We start from the raw sequence: 16,332 nt of genomic DNA, 5'->3' as shown, positions 1-16,332 counted from the left end.
ACCTGGACCAGAGAGTGGGGATACTGACATCAGTGTAACTGCTTGCAGTTTGTATCCACAGACGTTTGGTCTTCGTGACAGCTTGGCTTTGAAGCCCTCGTTTGACAGATGAAAAAGCAGGACCTCAGCACATGTTTGCAAAGATGAGCCAGGAAACGGGCCGCAGACGAGGGACAGGGCATGCGTGTGCAACTACGTCATCCAAGGGAACGGAACTTTTCATTAATTCTTACTGGAGTATAGTTGCTTTGCAATGTCTTGTTAGCGTCTGTGTACAGCCACGTGAATCCGATGTGGCTTCCCTAGTAGCTCAGCTGGTAAAGAATCTGCCGGCAATGCAGGAGACCCCAGTTCGATTCCTGGGTTGGGAAGATCTCCTGGAGACGGGATAGGCTACCCACTCCAGTGTTCTTCGGCTTCCCAGCTGGTTCAGCTGTTAGAGAATCCGCCTGTAATGTGGGATACCTGGGTTTGATCCCTGCACTGGGAAAATCCCCTGGAGAAGGGAATGGCTACCCACTCCAATATTCTGGCCTAGAGAATTCCACTGACTGTATAGTCCATGCGGTCGCAAAGAGTCAGACACCACTGAGCAACTTTCACTTTCTAAACAGGAACATCTATATGTATATCTATGTATATGTATAAACCCAAGGCGACAGAATACTACCCCTTCTCCCACAGTGCTCCAAACAGGATACTGTTTCTCCCAATAGTCGCCACTTCAGCTGGAATTATCTCTTCAAATATCTGGGCACGCCGTGTCTGAGACAGGCTAAACACATCCGCCTCTGCTTTGTGTCTAGGAGACAGTTATGCTTCTCTTGAATACTTCCGCTTCACCCCAAGGGTCCACAGCCTCTCAGTCTCTTACAGCTGTGGATGCAGGTAAGAAAACTCTCACTACGAGAAAATTTCTCCTTGAACAAAGCAGCAAGACCTATCTAAGCAGCTTTAACCTAATACCTCTCATCTGCAAAAGGGATGTTGAAGCATCTCCCACCCTCCTTCATAAGATGCAAGAAGGGGAGACACTACTTGAAGAGGTGTGCGCCTGCTCAGTTGCTTAGTCATGCTCAACTCTTGGCGACCCCATAGACTCCAGCCCACCAGGCTCCTCTGTCCATGGGGATTCTCTAGACAATACTGGAATGGGTTGCCATATGGTGGGTAGAGCTGAAAAAAAACAAAAAAACCAATATCTTCTCCCACCCTGTTCAGCAGGAAGACGATAAGCAAAGACCCCAAGGACACTGTGCCCGGGGTCTGACCCACAGAACTGAGAGGTAATGTGCTAGGCCTATAATTTTAAGGTGCTAAGTTTGTGTTAATTCATTTACACAACAATGAGAAACGAATGTTTTCATTTAATTTTAGTTTGCTTCTCTGGAAAACTACCCACCTCTGAGCTTTGCAGCTGATACCCTGATGAAGCTTTAAAAGTTCCCGTGTAGAAAGATTGTCCTTTTCAATTCAGAAAACAGTCTCCGAGCATCTGCTTGGCGCCGGCACTGGGATGCAGGGAGGCTTAAACCCCGAGGGGCCTCAGAGAGAAGTAATACAGGCAGACACGCAGCTGTTATCTGAGTCAGAAAGCGGGTGCCACGCGGGATTAACAAGTAGCAGCTCTGGGAGTTTAGCACAAGGAGAATCCACACCCAGTCAAAGGTAACAAGAAAGGCTGCCTGGGGCTGGCTGCGGGGAATAAGACAGCCGGTCAGCAAAAGACTTGGGAAGGATTCTATGCAGCTGCGAACACCTTTGTGGGGGTGTAGACCTCATTTATTTTTCATTTTTAGATTTGATTTATTTTTGCTGCTTCTGCTAAGTCGCTTCAGTCGTGTCTGACTCTGTGAGACCCCATAGACGGCAGCCCACCAGGCTCCCCCGTCCCTGGGATTCTCCAGGCAAGAACGCTGGAGTGGGTTGCCATGTCCTTCTCCAATGCATGAAAGGGAAAAGTGAAGGTGAGGTCGCTCAGCCGTGATTTATTTTTGTTGGAGTCTAATTGCTTTGCAGTGTGGTGTTCCCTTCTGCCGCACGATGAAGTGAGTCAGCTGCATGTATTCCTGTGCATCCTGGCTTCCCTCCCCCCACCCCCCATCCCACCCTGCAGGTCATCCCAGAGCACTGACCAGAGCTCCCTGAGCTTTTCAGAAGGTCCCCACCAGCTGTCCACATTAAACAAGGCAGTGTACGCACGTCAGTCCTCATCTCCCAACTCGTCCCAACCTCCCCTCCCCCTCTGTTTCCGAATGTTTGTTCTGTACATCTGAGTCTCTATTCCCACCCGGCAAATAGGTTCGTCTGTACTCATTAAAGAAAGGTGGCACCTTTTGAACTCTGGTGCTGGAGAAGACTCTTGAGAGTCCCTTGGACTGCAAAGAGATCCAACCAGGCCATCCTAAAGAAAATCAGTCCTGAATATTCATTGGAAGGACTGATGCTGAAGCTGAAACTCCAATGCTTTGGCCACCTGACGTGAAGAGCTGACTCACTGGAAAAGACCCTGATGCTGGGAGACACTGAGGGCCGGAGGAGAAGGGGACGACAAAGGATGAGATGGTTGGATGGCATCACCGACTCCATGGACATGAGTTTGAGTAAACTCTGGGAGTTGTGATGGACGGGGAGGCCTGGGGTGCTGCAGTCCATGGGGTCACAAAGAGTAGTACACAACTGAGCCACTGAACTGAACTGTACTCATTTAAATAGCTGATCTCATCAGCACCCCACGACTGAGAATAGCACAGGGGAAAAAAGAAGAAAATCACAGGGGTGGTCGTAGGAGCACGTAGAGCCAGAGCGATGGGCTGAAGAACCCAGGAGGGTTTGAGGAACAAGAAGTCCTCACGCGTAGGCTCGCTGTGGGTTTCCCAGTAGAAAAGCAGGAAGTTTTGGTCAAGGGGAATTTAGGCTTTGAGATTAGAAAACTTAGTGGTCTCCCATTATGGTGAGGTCTAGGTTGGGGCTGCCACATGGTGCTGCTGGGTGGCCTAGAGATGGAAGTCAGTGGAGATCTAGGGGTCAAGACAGAGTGCAGCTAGACAAAACCATCTGACTTATGTTTCTGGTTGTCCTTGACCAGCTCAGTTCAGTCGCTCAGTCCTGTCTGACTCTTTGCAGTCCCGTGGATGGCAGCACACCAGAATCTGTTGTCCTTCACTATCTCCCTGAGTTTGCTCAAACTCATGTCCATCCAGTCAGTGATGCCATCCAACCATCTCATCCTCTGTTGTTCCCCTCTCCTCCTGCCTTCAATTTTTCCCAGCATCGGGGTCTTTTCCAATGAGTCAGCTCTTTCCATCAGATGGTCAAAGTGTTGGAGCTTCAGCTACAGCATCAGTCCTTCCAGTGAATATTTGGGTGTTATTTCCTTTAGGATGGACTGGTTGGATCTCCTTGCAGTCCAAGGGACTCTCAAGAGTCTTCTCTAACACCACAGTTTGAAGGCATCAGTTCTTCGGTGCTTAGCCTTTTTTTAGGGTCCACCTCTCACATCCATATGCGACTACTGGAAAAACCATAGCTTTGACTAGATGGACCTTTGTCAGCAAAGTGATGCCTTTGCTTTTTAATAGGCTCTCTAGGTTCTGGTAGAGAGAATGAAGACCAATTCTAGATTTTCAAGACCAATGAATGATTCAGTAAAATAAATAGACACTTGATGTCCCACTGTCTCCTCATTTCCTCTCCCTCTCCAAACCATCAACATCCACGTAGCCTAAAATGTTCCCTATTCATCTGGGTTTTTTATGGCTTCATAGACAAGGCCTTTCCCACCATCTGGGCTCCAGCTGGAGAGCCCTCTCCAGAGAACATCTATCAGCCTGACTGCCCGAATCCAATCCCAGCTGTCTTTGCTCCTTGAAATTCAGCCCACTGACAAACTGCTACTTTTAAACTCAAGCAAATTCAGAGAGGTTGTACGTTTGCCAAGCAACATCAGCTCTGGGTCATTTTAAGTTCTGTTTTTAAGGGACAGCTCCACGTGGCAATACACAGTTAACCGGATGCGTGATTTCTAGTGGCTCCATGCTTGTGTGAATTCTGCGTCCCAGAAAAACTTCTTTAGGGAAGTCTGGGGGTGGGCTCTCTCAGCAGGGGATACCACAGCAATGTGGCTTCCCAGAAGAGCCTCCATCCTTGCCAGCGCTCCAAACAGGATCAGAGCCTCTAAGAGAACAGACAGTAGACGCTGTGTGTGTCTGAAGGGCTACATCTGCCTGACGCATGGAGCTGGGAAACTATTTTCTAGGTTTTACCATGCTGGTTTATAGGTTTTACCATGCCGGTTTATAGGTCTATTCTAAGACTGCAAAATGGATTTCAGAGAGTACCTTCTCCCTTTACCCCGGATCCCCCCAAAATAAACTTCTATGTTATTTTGGGGGCTTCCTGGTGGCTCAGCTGTAAAGAGCCTGCTTGCCAATGAATGACATGCAAGAGACTGTAGGCTCAATCCCTGGGTCCAGAAGAGCCCCTAGAGAAGGAGATGGGAACCTGCCCCAGTGTTCTTAGCTGGAAATTTCCAGGGACAGAGGAGCCTGGCAGGCTATAGTTCATGGGGATGCAAAGAGTCGGACACAGCTGAGGAGGCCCACACGCACGCATGCATGTTATTTTCAATGAGCTAAAACAGTTATGGGCGAAGGCAGACAAGACCAGTTTTAAGCAAAAACATAAAGTCCTACCATGGTGTCCTCTGTGCCGCCTCTTCCCTGTTTAAGCCCCTCCCTTCCTGATTCTGGGTTCCCTGTTCCTCCCATCTTGCTTGCCTCTGTGGTTCTCATCCAGCCTTTCTGTGTCTCTCATGGTTGGAGGCACAGGCTTAAATTTTGGTTCTGCTCATGACTAGCTGTTCTATGAGCAGCCACGACTGAGGCCCACTGCTGCAGAGAATTCCTCTCCAAGGTCTTTCCTTCAGTCTGCAAATCTATTCCAGTTTCTCCACCTTGAGAATTCTTTCCCTTGACATTGCCAGCTGTGGCTCCTGCTTTCCCATTCCTTTCTCTTCTCTTGCCGCTAAACTGGGATCTCATTCATTTCCACACGTGGCTTTACTCAAAGCCCCTCTGGAACCCCACTCTAGACACCCCATCTGGGATTGATAGGCTCCTATTGAGACTGTGCTTGGAAGATCACCACTTTCTTCTTGCCCCATCCAAAGGCCTTTCATTTATATTTTTTCTTTGACTTCCAGGACAGGTTCCCCAAGCATCACTGGGTGGTAAGGGCTTTGAGGATCAGGCTAAGAAACTTGAATGTCATCAAGCTATTAATGAACAGCAGTACTGATGAATATTCTTGGGCAAGGCATGACATGATTGGACCTGTGTTTAGGGAGGACCTTCTTCAGGTTAAGGAGGAAAGGGTGAACTAGAGAGAGTCTGAAGGGAAAAAGAAGGCAGTTGGAAGACTTTGGTAGACCATGAACAATCAGGTTCAAATGGTCTGACAAAAAGGGGCTGGTACGGAGATGCCTTGAAAGAAGAATTTGCTTCTATTGATGATCTGCTTATTCTGCAAGTATCAAAAAAGAAAAAGAGTCCTTTCTGAAATTTTGCCTTGACAAGGAGGGAGGGAGATAGGCAGGGATTTTTTAAAAACGCCACACTCTTCCAGTATTTCATCCTTATACCCTTCACTCTGCAACGAGGAGTAAAAGGCTAGAGGGGTTTGGGGATTTTATTCACATATCTTTTTAATCTAGAAAAGAGTAACTACATACAAACTACTGCATTGCCGCAGTATTAAGCCTTAAAGGGTCCCCAAGAACGTAGGTCGTAGGCTAAGAGCTGGGAATGTCGGGAAGGGGCGTGATTTTTTTTTAACTTCACAGTGGGAGGTTTTGACCCTGAAAAAAGAGCAGTGGGTGGGGTCTGGGAGTGGAGACAGGAAAAGGGAGCAGATTTTTCTCATCTGGATGCAGCTTGAAGAGCTGCCAGCAAAAACAGGGTGCAGCTGCCATCTTGCCCAAACCCTCGAATGAGGCCACAGGGCCCCATGGGTTTGCACAATACCCACTTCCTTCTGGTTTTTTTTTTTTTTTTTGGCATGTTCTTTCACCAGGCACACAAATAGACTTCAGATCTTTCCAAGTGGGACATTCCATAAACCATAAACAAAGCATGGACATGAAGGAAATCTGGTCTTAGTCAAACACCAAACTATTATTTTTGCATTAAACTCCCTGCACATAGATTTTTTTTTTAAATGAAGTCTATCAAGTGATGCTCCCCATTGCCATCCATTTCTCAAGTCCTCATGTTGGCAGGGCAGGGATGGGCCCAGGGTGGCGCGCAGCCGTGGGGTGTGGAGGACTGAACGGGGACGGATGGGCCAGGGGCGGCCGCAGCCGTGGGTTGTGGAGGGCTGAACGTGGACTTTGGATTCTGGAAGACTTTCGTGCAGATTCCAGCTCTACCACAGCCTCTCCGCAGACCTTATCAGGCACTTCTCCAAAATGCTATTTTCACATCTGAAAGTGCATTTAAGGATGCTTTTCACTGGGAGCTACTATGAGGATGTTGCGAAATAAAGGATATGAAAGGAGCGATCCACACAGCCCAAAACGGTAGTACCTGTTGGTCTTCTTTCCTCTTCCTCCTTATCGTACAAAATCACAGAGTTTAGAATTTTATGGAACCAATAAGGTCAACTAATTCAGATCCACTCTGTCCCTCTCACTGCTGCTGTTCACTCCCTAAGTCATGTCTGACTCTTTGCGACCCTATGGACTGCAGCATGCCAGGCCCTCTGTTGTCCATTGTCTCCTGGGGTTTGCTCAGATTCATGTCCCTTGAGTCAGTGATGCTGTCTAACCATCTCATCCTCTGCCGCCCCCTCTCCTTTTGCCTTCAGTCTTTCCCAGCATCAGGGTCTTTTCCAGGGAGGTGGCCAAAGTATTGGAGCTTCGGCTTCAGCATCAGCCCTTCCGATGAATAATCTGGAATATATTCTCTCTCATAGCCTGTTCATTTTACTTTTTTCCAGTTTTATTAAGATACAAATGACATACAACTTTCCATTAGCTTAAGGTGTACAGCATAATGGGTTAGTGTATGTATATTTTGTGAATTGATTACCACGTAGGTTTATGTAGTTAAGATACATCGACTCACATAGTTACACAATTTTTCTCGCGAGGAGAACTTTTAAGATGTACTGTCTTAGCAACTGTTAAATATATGATGTGTTTTTGTTAACTTTAGTCACCATGATGTACATCTCCAGAAATTATTTCTCTTATTGCTGGAAGTCTGTACCCCTTGGTCAGCTTCACCCATTGCTGCCGGCAGCCGCCAATCTGATTTGTGTTTCTATGAGTTTGCTTGTTTTTGGATTCCACGTGTAAGTGAGATCATCACTGTCTTCTCCTCCCTTACTTCTCACTCACTTCTAGTGATGGAGAATTTACTCCATTCCAGAGCATCCTCTCTACCTTTGGACTATCCTATTTGTTTCCTTTTAATCTCTCTGTCTCTTTCTCTCCTTCAGTTTTACCCATTCAGTCCTAACTCCAACCCTTGGAGTCGTCCAAAAGATATTTTTGCACTGAAGAAGTTCTGTAAAATATTTGATGCTACACAAAGGTGACTGTAGTTGATGATATAGTTACCTATTTTGAAGCCAAACGCCACTCTTGGCTTCCCTATCTCTAGGGAAACCTTATTGGGCCCAGATCAGGGACTAGAAATATAATGGAAGCAGGGCCAGTGGAAATCAACTCCACCAACCAAAGCTGGCATCCTTATCAACTCCACCAACCAAAGCTGGCATCCTTATCAACTCCACCCAACCAAAGCTGGCATCCTTATCAACTCCACCAACCAAAGCTGGCATCCTTATCAACTCCACCCAACCAAAGCTGGCATCCTTTTTTCCTCTGAGCCCAGGTGGGCAGCCACGTTGCTAGTCGGCTCTATCTGGGGCCTCTCATCCCCTTAACTAGAGACCAATAGCACCTTGGAGAGTATGGGTCTTGCTTTAGAGTCCTGTTGAGTTCTTCCTTTGGTGGCCAATTTAAACTAGCTACATTCAAATTTTATTTATTTTTTTGACCAACACCACAGTGCTCCAGGTGCCAGCAGAGATGAGTTTTATCCTTGCTACAAGCTTCTGGTCTTTGATATCCGACTGAAACAGAGTTTAAGGAGTTTTGGGTGAGTCTGCTCTTTGCGTTTCTTGAGAAATAGTTCGCAGTGAATCCTTGAATGTCAGAATAGGAGGGTTGGAAAGACCCTTGAAAATGCGCAAGGTAGAGGGGTGCTCTTCCCTCCTGCTCTGACTTTAACTAGAGGAGCTGGACTAGACCTATTTTATAAATCTGAAATTTTACAGGAGATCTTGTTTTTAAAGTTTCTGCTAGTTACTAATGGAAATTAAGATGGAAAGAAAGAAGGAAGGGAAGTGGAGTAGAAGACAATGATCTGAGTTAATTTTTTGTATAAGGAGATTAAGATCCAGAAAGGCAAATATCTTTTCCCAAGGTCACACAGCCCAAAGGTAGGAGTAACAGGACTTGGATGAGCAACTTTCTTTCTCGCCTATTCTAGACTCATGAATATGTGCATGTGTGCCCACGATGTAAAAATATCATCTACAGTTTCCTTGGATTCTCTCTAGGGATCACTGAAACTCCAGGTTTTAGAATAAGGTAAAGCAGAAAGAGCTACTCCTGGAAAATGAGATTTAGGTTCTAATTTTACCTCTGATACCAAACAACTATATAGTCACACTCAGACCACACAAACTAATGTGTGTGTGTGTGTGTGTAAATGTGCATATATATATGCATATTAGTTAAATGATTATGAGGCAATTCAATGTATGCCATGTACTTTATTTCTTTATCTTCACCTTCAGACAATTCAGGTCAAAGTAACCAGGTAATCGATACAGTAATCATATAAAATAATTGGCAGTCGCCATGTATCCCACTCTAAAAATGTAATAGACTAGATATCTTAGAACCTTGAGGCTGAAGTAGCAAGAATCAGGATGAAACTTGCTAAAACATGCCTTTGACAATGACTGTGAATGTGAGACATGAAGCGGGGAGACTAGTTGTCTGGCTAGATGTGGTTCCTTACTGCAGAATGAGTGACGCCATTATGTCTCCAGGGTGGGTTTGTTTCTCCATCTACCTGTTTAATTCGAATCTTCACCAGCTTTCTTGCTGGCCTTGGAGGCAACTTTCCCGTCTTCCTTCTCAGCCTCTTTCACTTTCATCCACCTTCTCCACTGCTTCTGCTCTGCTCTCAGTTATATGGTTAAATTAGTGTTTGACATCTAGTTCCCTGTTTACAGAAAAAGTTAAATTTAAAAAACAAGCAAAAATAAAATGTCCTTGCTTTCTCTTTTGGCCATAGGGAAAAGGTCAAACTCCTTATTATGATATTTATTCAACGAATATGTATTGAATACGTACTTTGTCCAAGCACTGGTCTGGCTGCTTGTGATACTTCAATGAACAAAAGAGACGAAAATGCCAAAAAACCACAAACTTCATTGAGTTTAGATTCTTGTGGAGGGAGCGAGACCGCTGGTAATCAATAGGCAATGAGCTATTTGCTGTGTAGAAGGCGCGCTGTGCGTATGTGCTTAGTCGCTCAGTCATGTCCAACTCTTCCAGACCCCATAGCCCGCCAGGCTCCTCTGTCCACCGGGATTCTCCAGGCAAGAATACTGGAATGGGTTGCCATGCCTTCCTCCAGGGGATCTTCCTGACCCAAGGATCAAACCTAGGTCTCCTGCATTGCAGGTGGATTCTTTACCATCTGAGCTACCAGGGAAGCCCAGAAGAGGAGATGTCTTATCAAAAGAACACAGCAGGGCAAAGGGGACAGAAGTCCAGAAGTGGAGAGAAGGTTGAAATTCAATGTGGACATGTAAATCCATATATATATATATATAGTATGTGCCATTATATATGCAATAAATGTAATTATACATATGAAACATTACAACATATGTCTCATCATCTTCACTTTTGAAGCCCTTTCACAGTTTGTTCAGCCTCTGCCGTCTCTCAAAGGTAGACTTAATTATCTTCTCTTAGTTCTGATTACTCTGTGCTCCGGCCATGCTAACACTGTAAAGGCTCCTCAAATGATATGTTCTCCTGTGCTTTTGCAAATGCTTTTTTCCATTTTTAACACATCTTGAGCGAACCACCTGTCAACCACTCACACACAAAATTTCCATTCTGGTGACTCTTTCCTCATTGTTGGAGTCCTCAAACGCATTTCCTCTCAGATGCGGTGCCCCAGACCCAGGGCGCTGGGCAAGCACTGCTCTCGGCACACCTGGCGCGCTGGGGTGTGATCCGCTTATTTCCTGACTGTCTCATGCAATGTGTTGCATATTTTGAACTTAATAGCAATGTTTTATTACTTTCTACATCATCTTCATTTCTCTGTCAAACACACAGTATTGATAACATTGAGTGTAAACATTTCACAGCATGGAGCTTTTTTCCTTACCCTTTCTTTAATTTCTAAAGGGGAAGCCAGTTTTTCACATCCCTAAGTGCTTCATTACTCTGCTTTAAGGAAAAAGAACATGTTGACTCCATAAAGCCTGGTCACGACAATGATGATAAGAAACGCAAGACTGCCTCTCTAGGAATTTCTTTTCGAAAAAGAAAAAATCTAGTATAAATCTGAGTGGCTCAATAATTGAATCACAAAGCTTATTGTTCAGCCACTCAGTCATGTCTAACTCTTTCTGACCCCATAGACTGCAGCACACCAGGCTTCCCTGTCCCTCACCAACTCCCGGAGCTTGCTCAAACTCATGTCCATTGAGTCAGTGATGCCATCCAACCATCTCATCCTCTGTCGTCCCCTTCTCCTCCTGCCTTCAATCTTTCCTAGCATCAGGGGCTTTTCAAATGAGTCAGCTCTTCATATCAGGTAGCCAAAGTATTGGAGCTTCAGCTTCAGCATCAGTTCTTCCAGTGAACACTCAGGACTGATTTTCTTTAGGATGGACTGGTTGGATCTTCTTGCAGTCCAAGGGACTCTCAAGAGTCTCCTCCAGCACCACAGTTCAAAAGCATCAATTCTTCGGCACTCAGCTTTCTTTATAATCCAACTCTCACATCTGTACATGACTACTGGAAAAAGCATAGCTTGGAGTATACTGACCTTTGTTAGTAAAATAATGTCTCTACTTTTTAATGTGTTGTCTAAATTTGTCATAGCGTTGCTTAGAACAACTGAAAAAAAAAGGGCGGGGGGGGGGTGGTATTTAATGCCGGTGCTATGAATAACTGCCTTTGATAAAGCTGTGATGCGGGCAGTGAAGGTGATGATCCAGATAATGAAACATGCCAGTCTATTCTGGGGCCGGTCACTTTTGCATAAACAAATGAGATCAGGGTGACGATAATTTTTTGGAAAAACCCAACAAATGCTGTAGAGGGGATTTCTGCGTTGGGTGGAGGTAAGACATTTGCCTTTCACCGTCTCTTTGGGCTCTGAGGGTCTAGGGTTCCATGACAGAACCAAATGGTTTCTTTACCTGGATTTTCATTGCCTCAGGAATTGCATTCTGGGGCTCTGAAGGCAGCAGAGAGAAGAGAGATGGCCCTGGGGCAGAACATCAGCCTGATGAGCAATTTCCTCCTTGTGGGATTTTCAGAGCATCCCGACCTTCAGGTTACCCTCTTTATTCTGTTTCTGGGGATCTTCTCCTTGACTCTGGCGTGGAACCTGGGCCTCATCATCCTGATCGCGGTGGAGTCACACCTCCACTCCCCCGTGTATTTCTTCCTCGGTAGTTGTCCCTCATAGACCTCTTGTATACCTCCTCCACAGCCCCGCTCGTGCGCTGTCCGCCCAGTTTCTCTTCGTGGGGACGGGAGGCGCGGAGGCCGCCTGCTGGCAGCCTTGGCGGCCGGCCGGCTCGCCGCCGTCTGCCCCTCTGCTCTGCGCGGCCTCGTGACGCCCCGTCTGCGTGCGGCCGGCCGGCGCAGCACGCGCTGGAGGCCTCCTCGCCGGACTGGTCCAGACCAGCTCTGTGTCCGGCTCCAATGCTGCCGGCCGCGGGCTAGTCCCCACTTTTTCTGGGACCTGCCCGCCTCTGCTGGTCATAGCAAACACCCTCTGCTGCGATTCATGGGGTCGCAAAGAGTCAGACACGACTGAGCAACTGAACTGAACTGATAGAAAATATTGTATTTTTTACTTTGGAAGTTTGTTTATATCATTTCTTTTTAGATTCCACATATAAGGAATGTCATGCAATATTTCTCCTCCTCTGTCTGACTGACTTCACTCAGTATGACACTTTGTAGGTCCATCCATGTGGCCGAACGCAGGGCATGACTTCACTCCTTTTGATGGCTGAGTGATTTTCCACTGTATATATGCAGCACATCTTTATCCAGTCCTCTGTCATGCACAATCAGGTTGCGTTCATGTATTTTTGGTGACACCCCTTAGCTGTATGGCCTTAGGCGCTGTGTGGCTGATACCTTAAGCCAGCTGGAGCATGGCCTTATGGCTACAAACATTCACTGGAGACCTCTTTACAAAGTACCATGCATACCAACCCATTCGTGACTTGGGACAAATGTTTTCTTCCCCTTGCCTTGGGTGCTGATCTATCCCAAGGTGGATCCTGACCGGGAAGGCTGACTCTAGATTAGGAACCTGAGAGCCCTCACTGAGTTGGGTTTAGCAATGGTTACTCAGAGCCAGCAAAGCAATAAGATACATGTAGACTGTGGGTGAAAAGAGATTAAGGTCACATCTGCGGGGTCATGAGGTTCCCTGGGGCTAGAAATACGGACCTAAACCAGCGGATCCAAAGCTGTGAGCAAGTCACCGTGAGCACAGAGCAAAGACAGCGCAGAAGCTCTGAAGGAGGTCAGAGTGCCGTGCGGCCAATGCTCACGGCTGAAGCCACTGAGTGACCGGGTGGGACCTGACTTAAGAGACAGTCAGAGGAGAGAGACTGCCTCTGGCAGCTCTGACTCCACATCTGTTCCCTAGACCGCTTCTCACTCTTGGCCTTGCATGGATGTTTGGCTTACCCTCTGTTCTCATCTCATCTCCAGTTGAATTTCCCTTCATGTACTAGAGTTGGTATCTTGTTTATTGTTTCTCTGGAATTTGACCACGGCCCGGAACATGATTCCGCTAACCCTCCCATCGTTTTCACGAATTGCTTCGGAAGGGGCCCCACGCTGTGACGTGGTCTGAGATAGGAAAGCCGGCTCAGTGAGTCTGCAGCAGAACTGAATGTGGATTTTAATTTGTCTTTGATCCTATTTTACAAGATGGTTCTTGAGCAAAGGATGCTTATGAAGTCTTGCTTCTTTAGTGGTTGTGTGTACAGATCATGGTGAACCATGACAGTCATCCTTAAGCTCCTTTAACTTTGGCTATAACTCTTCTGCTTCAGTCCTTTTAATTCATGCTGGGATTTGATGCACTTTCTGACCACTTGGGTTATTGGCAGTTTATACATAGGAGGGGGCGTCCTGGGTGCTCAGCAGTAGAGAATCTGGCTGCCAGTGCAATAGACGGGAATTTGATCCTTGGTTCAAGAAGACCCCCTGGAGAAGGAAGTGGCAACCCACTCCAGTATTCTTGCCTGGGAAATCCCAAGGACAGAGGAGCCTGGTGGGCTACAGTCCAAGGGCAGGGGTCACAAGAGTCGGACACAGCTTAATGACTAAATAGCAACAACATATACAGGAGGGGCTATGACTTTGAAGTCCCTCTGTGAAGTCTTCCTTGGTCTCTGACTCCTGCAGACGAAGTTACGCATTACTGTGGTATATTCCCATAGCATCCTCTATCTCATCTATCAGCTCCTGTGAGACTGCAGTTTTTCCTTTTTTACTTGTCTGTCTTCTACTCAAGTTGTAAACATCTCTCTACTGTTTCCCTGAAGCATAGGATATGACTGGGACAAACTCTGTGTTAATAAGTATTTGCTTAATTAATGAATAAATCTCAATTCACTTGGCAGATGATTTAAAAATTTTTATGTCAAAGGAAGATATTAACACTTATTAGAAGCTTATTACCGGAGAAGGCGATGGCACCCCACTCCACTACTCTTGCCTGGAAAATCCCATGGACAGAGGAGCCTGGTAGGCTGTGGTCCACGGGGTTGCGAAGAGTCGGACACGACTGAGCAACTTCCCTTTCACTTTTCACTTTCATGCATTGGAGAAGGAAATGGCAACCCACTCCAGTGTTTTTGCCTGGAGAATCCCAGGGACGGGGGAGTCTGGTGGGCTGCCGTCTATGGGGTCGCACGGAGTTGGACATGACTGAAGTGACTTAGCAGCAGCAGCCGAAGCTTATTATATGCCAGGCATTGTTCCCAAAGCTTTTAAAAATTGTATTCCAACTCTATAACATATGTGCAGATTCTCCATTTTAAAAAATTAGAACACCATAGGTAAGGGAATGTTTCCTTTATTTTTTAATTTTTAAAGAAATTTTTTGATCTGGATCATTCTTTGGTAGAGTCTTTACTTAATCTATTACAATATTGTTTCTGTTCTATGCTTTTTGGATTTTGGGCCAGGAGGTATGTGGTATCCCAGCTCCCCAACCAGGGATCACACTGGTACCACCTTCATTGGAAGGCAAAGTCTCAACCACAGGACCACCAGGGAAAAAAGTCCCAGATGTTTCTTTCAAACAGTAACCCTCCATTGCAACCTCTTCCTGCACTCCCCAGGAGGTAATTATGGTTTATATTGGCATGAAAATGTATACTTTTTCTGCTTAATAATATTCTTATATGTACCAGTCAGAAATATATAGTGCTGTTTCATGTGGCTCTATATGTCCTCACATAAGTGAAATGCATATTGATTGGTTTTTCTATATGCTGATTTTTTAAAAAGTCAACCATTACTTCCTGGACCTCTTTCCGTGTTATACATATAATTCTCCCTCAGTCTTTTCCACTGTTTTGTAGAACTGACACACCAAAACCTATGAACCTATTCCTCCCTGGACATTTAGGGAGTTTCCAGTTTTGGCTAATTTATTACAAAGAGTGTTGCAACATACACGTTTATATACACCCTTCCTGCTAATATGCACTTTTATGGTAAAACTGAGAAGTCAAATTGCTGCCTATAGGACATGTATATTTAAAAGTTTTTATAGACACTGCCAAGTTCTGTCTAGAGTGGCTATAAATGGAGCCTCCTGATAGCAATGTGATAGGACAGCTGTATCGTACCCAGATGAAGGGTGACCACTATCAATATCAAACTGATTTTTCCCTCCCCGATGTTTCTTCAAATGTACTCTTTTAATCTTTGAAATGAACCTGTTAGACAGGATTGTTTATTGTCCTCATTTACTACAGAAAGTCTCTGATATACACAATTTTTTCTTTTAATTCTCACAATCAAAGTATGAGACAGGGGTTTTAATCATCTTTATCTAAGAGATAAAGTACGTAAGGCTCAGGAAGGAGGTTACATAACATACCTGAAGGCACACAAGCTAAAATCTTAAGTGTATGTCTACATGATACCAAGTCCATTAACTGAATACATATTCTCACACATATGCTTGGCATCATCCAGAGATGAAGAAAATATTAAAACAAATTCTGTTAAAAAAAAGGAAAGACTAATTTCTCAAGTCAGGCATGATTTCAGGGCATGAAGAGAGAGGAGTACTGACTGGCTTCTGTTAAACAGTTAGGACTAATTTCAGTAAGACCACCACCAGGTTCTGTATGAGAGGTTCTAGACCAGGAGTTTCATTTTTAAACAGCAATTCATGAAGTATTATTCAAAAGCAGATTTGTTAATGGAACAATCTTATAAGTGGCTTTACTCCCAAGTAATTGTGAAACGAGGAGAAACCAAGATGTTAAAATTGAATTAATTAAATTAATATTAGTGAATAACATTTTTCAAAGGTAACAGTAGTAATGAAGCGCCAACTCAAGCTCCCTGGTGGTTCAGAAGGTAAAGAATCTGCCTGCAATGTAGGAAACTCCAGGTTTAATCCCTGGGTTGGGAAGATTCCCCTGGAGAAGGAAATGGCAACCCATTCCAGTATCCTTGCCTGGAGGATTCCATGGACAGAGGAGCCTGGCGGGCTACAGTCCATGAGGTCACAAAGACTCAAACACGACTCAGTGATTAAGACTTTAGCTTTCTGTATTCAGGTAAAGAAAGGACCAGCTGTGCTGCAGGCTCCAGAGTAGGAGAACAGTCTAGAGAGCAATGTATCAGGATACCAGGGTTCAGTTCAGTTCAGTTCAGTTCAGTTCAGTTGCTCAGTCATGTCCGACTCTTTGCGACCCCATGAATCGCAGCACGCCAGGCCT

Source organism: Ovis aries, chromosome 15 (genome assembly GCF_016772045.2).
Source record: "Ovis aries strain OAR_USU_Benz2616 breed Rambouillet chromosome 15, ARS-UI_Ramb_v3.0, whole genome shotgun sequence".
Classification (NCBI taxonomy): Eukaryota; Metazoa; Chordata; class Mammalia; order Artiodactyla; family Bovidae; genus Ovis; species Ovis aries.
The sequence above is the reverse complement of the archived record's forward strand: the minus strand, read 5'-3'. Positions refer to the sequence as shown.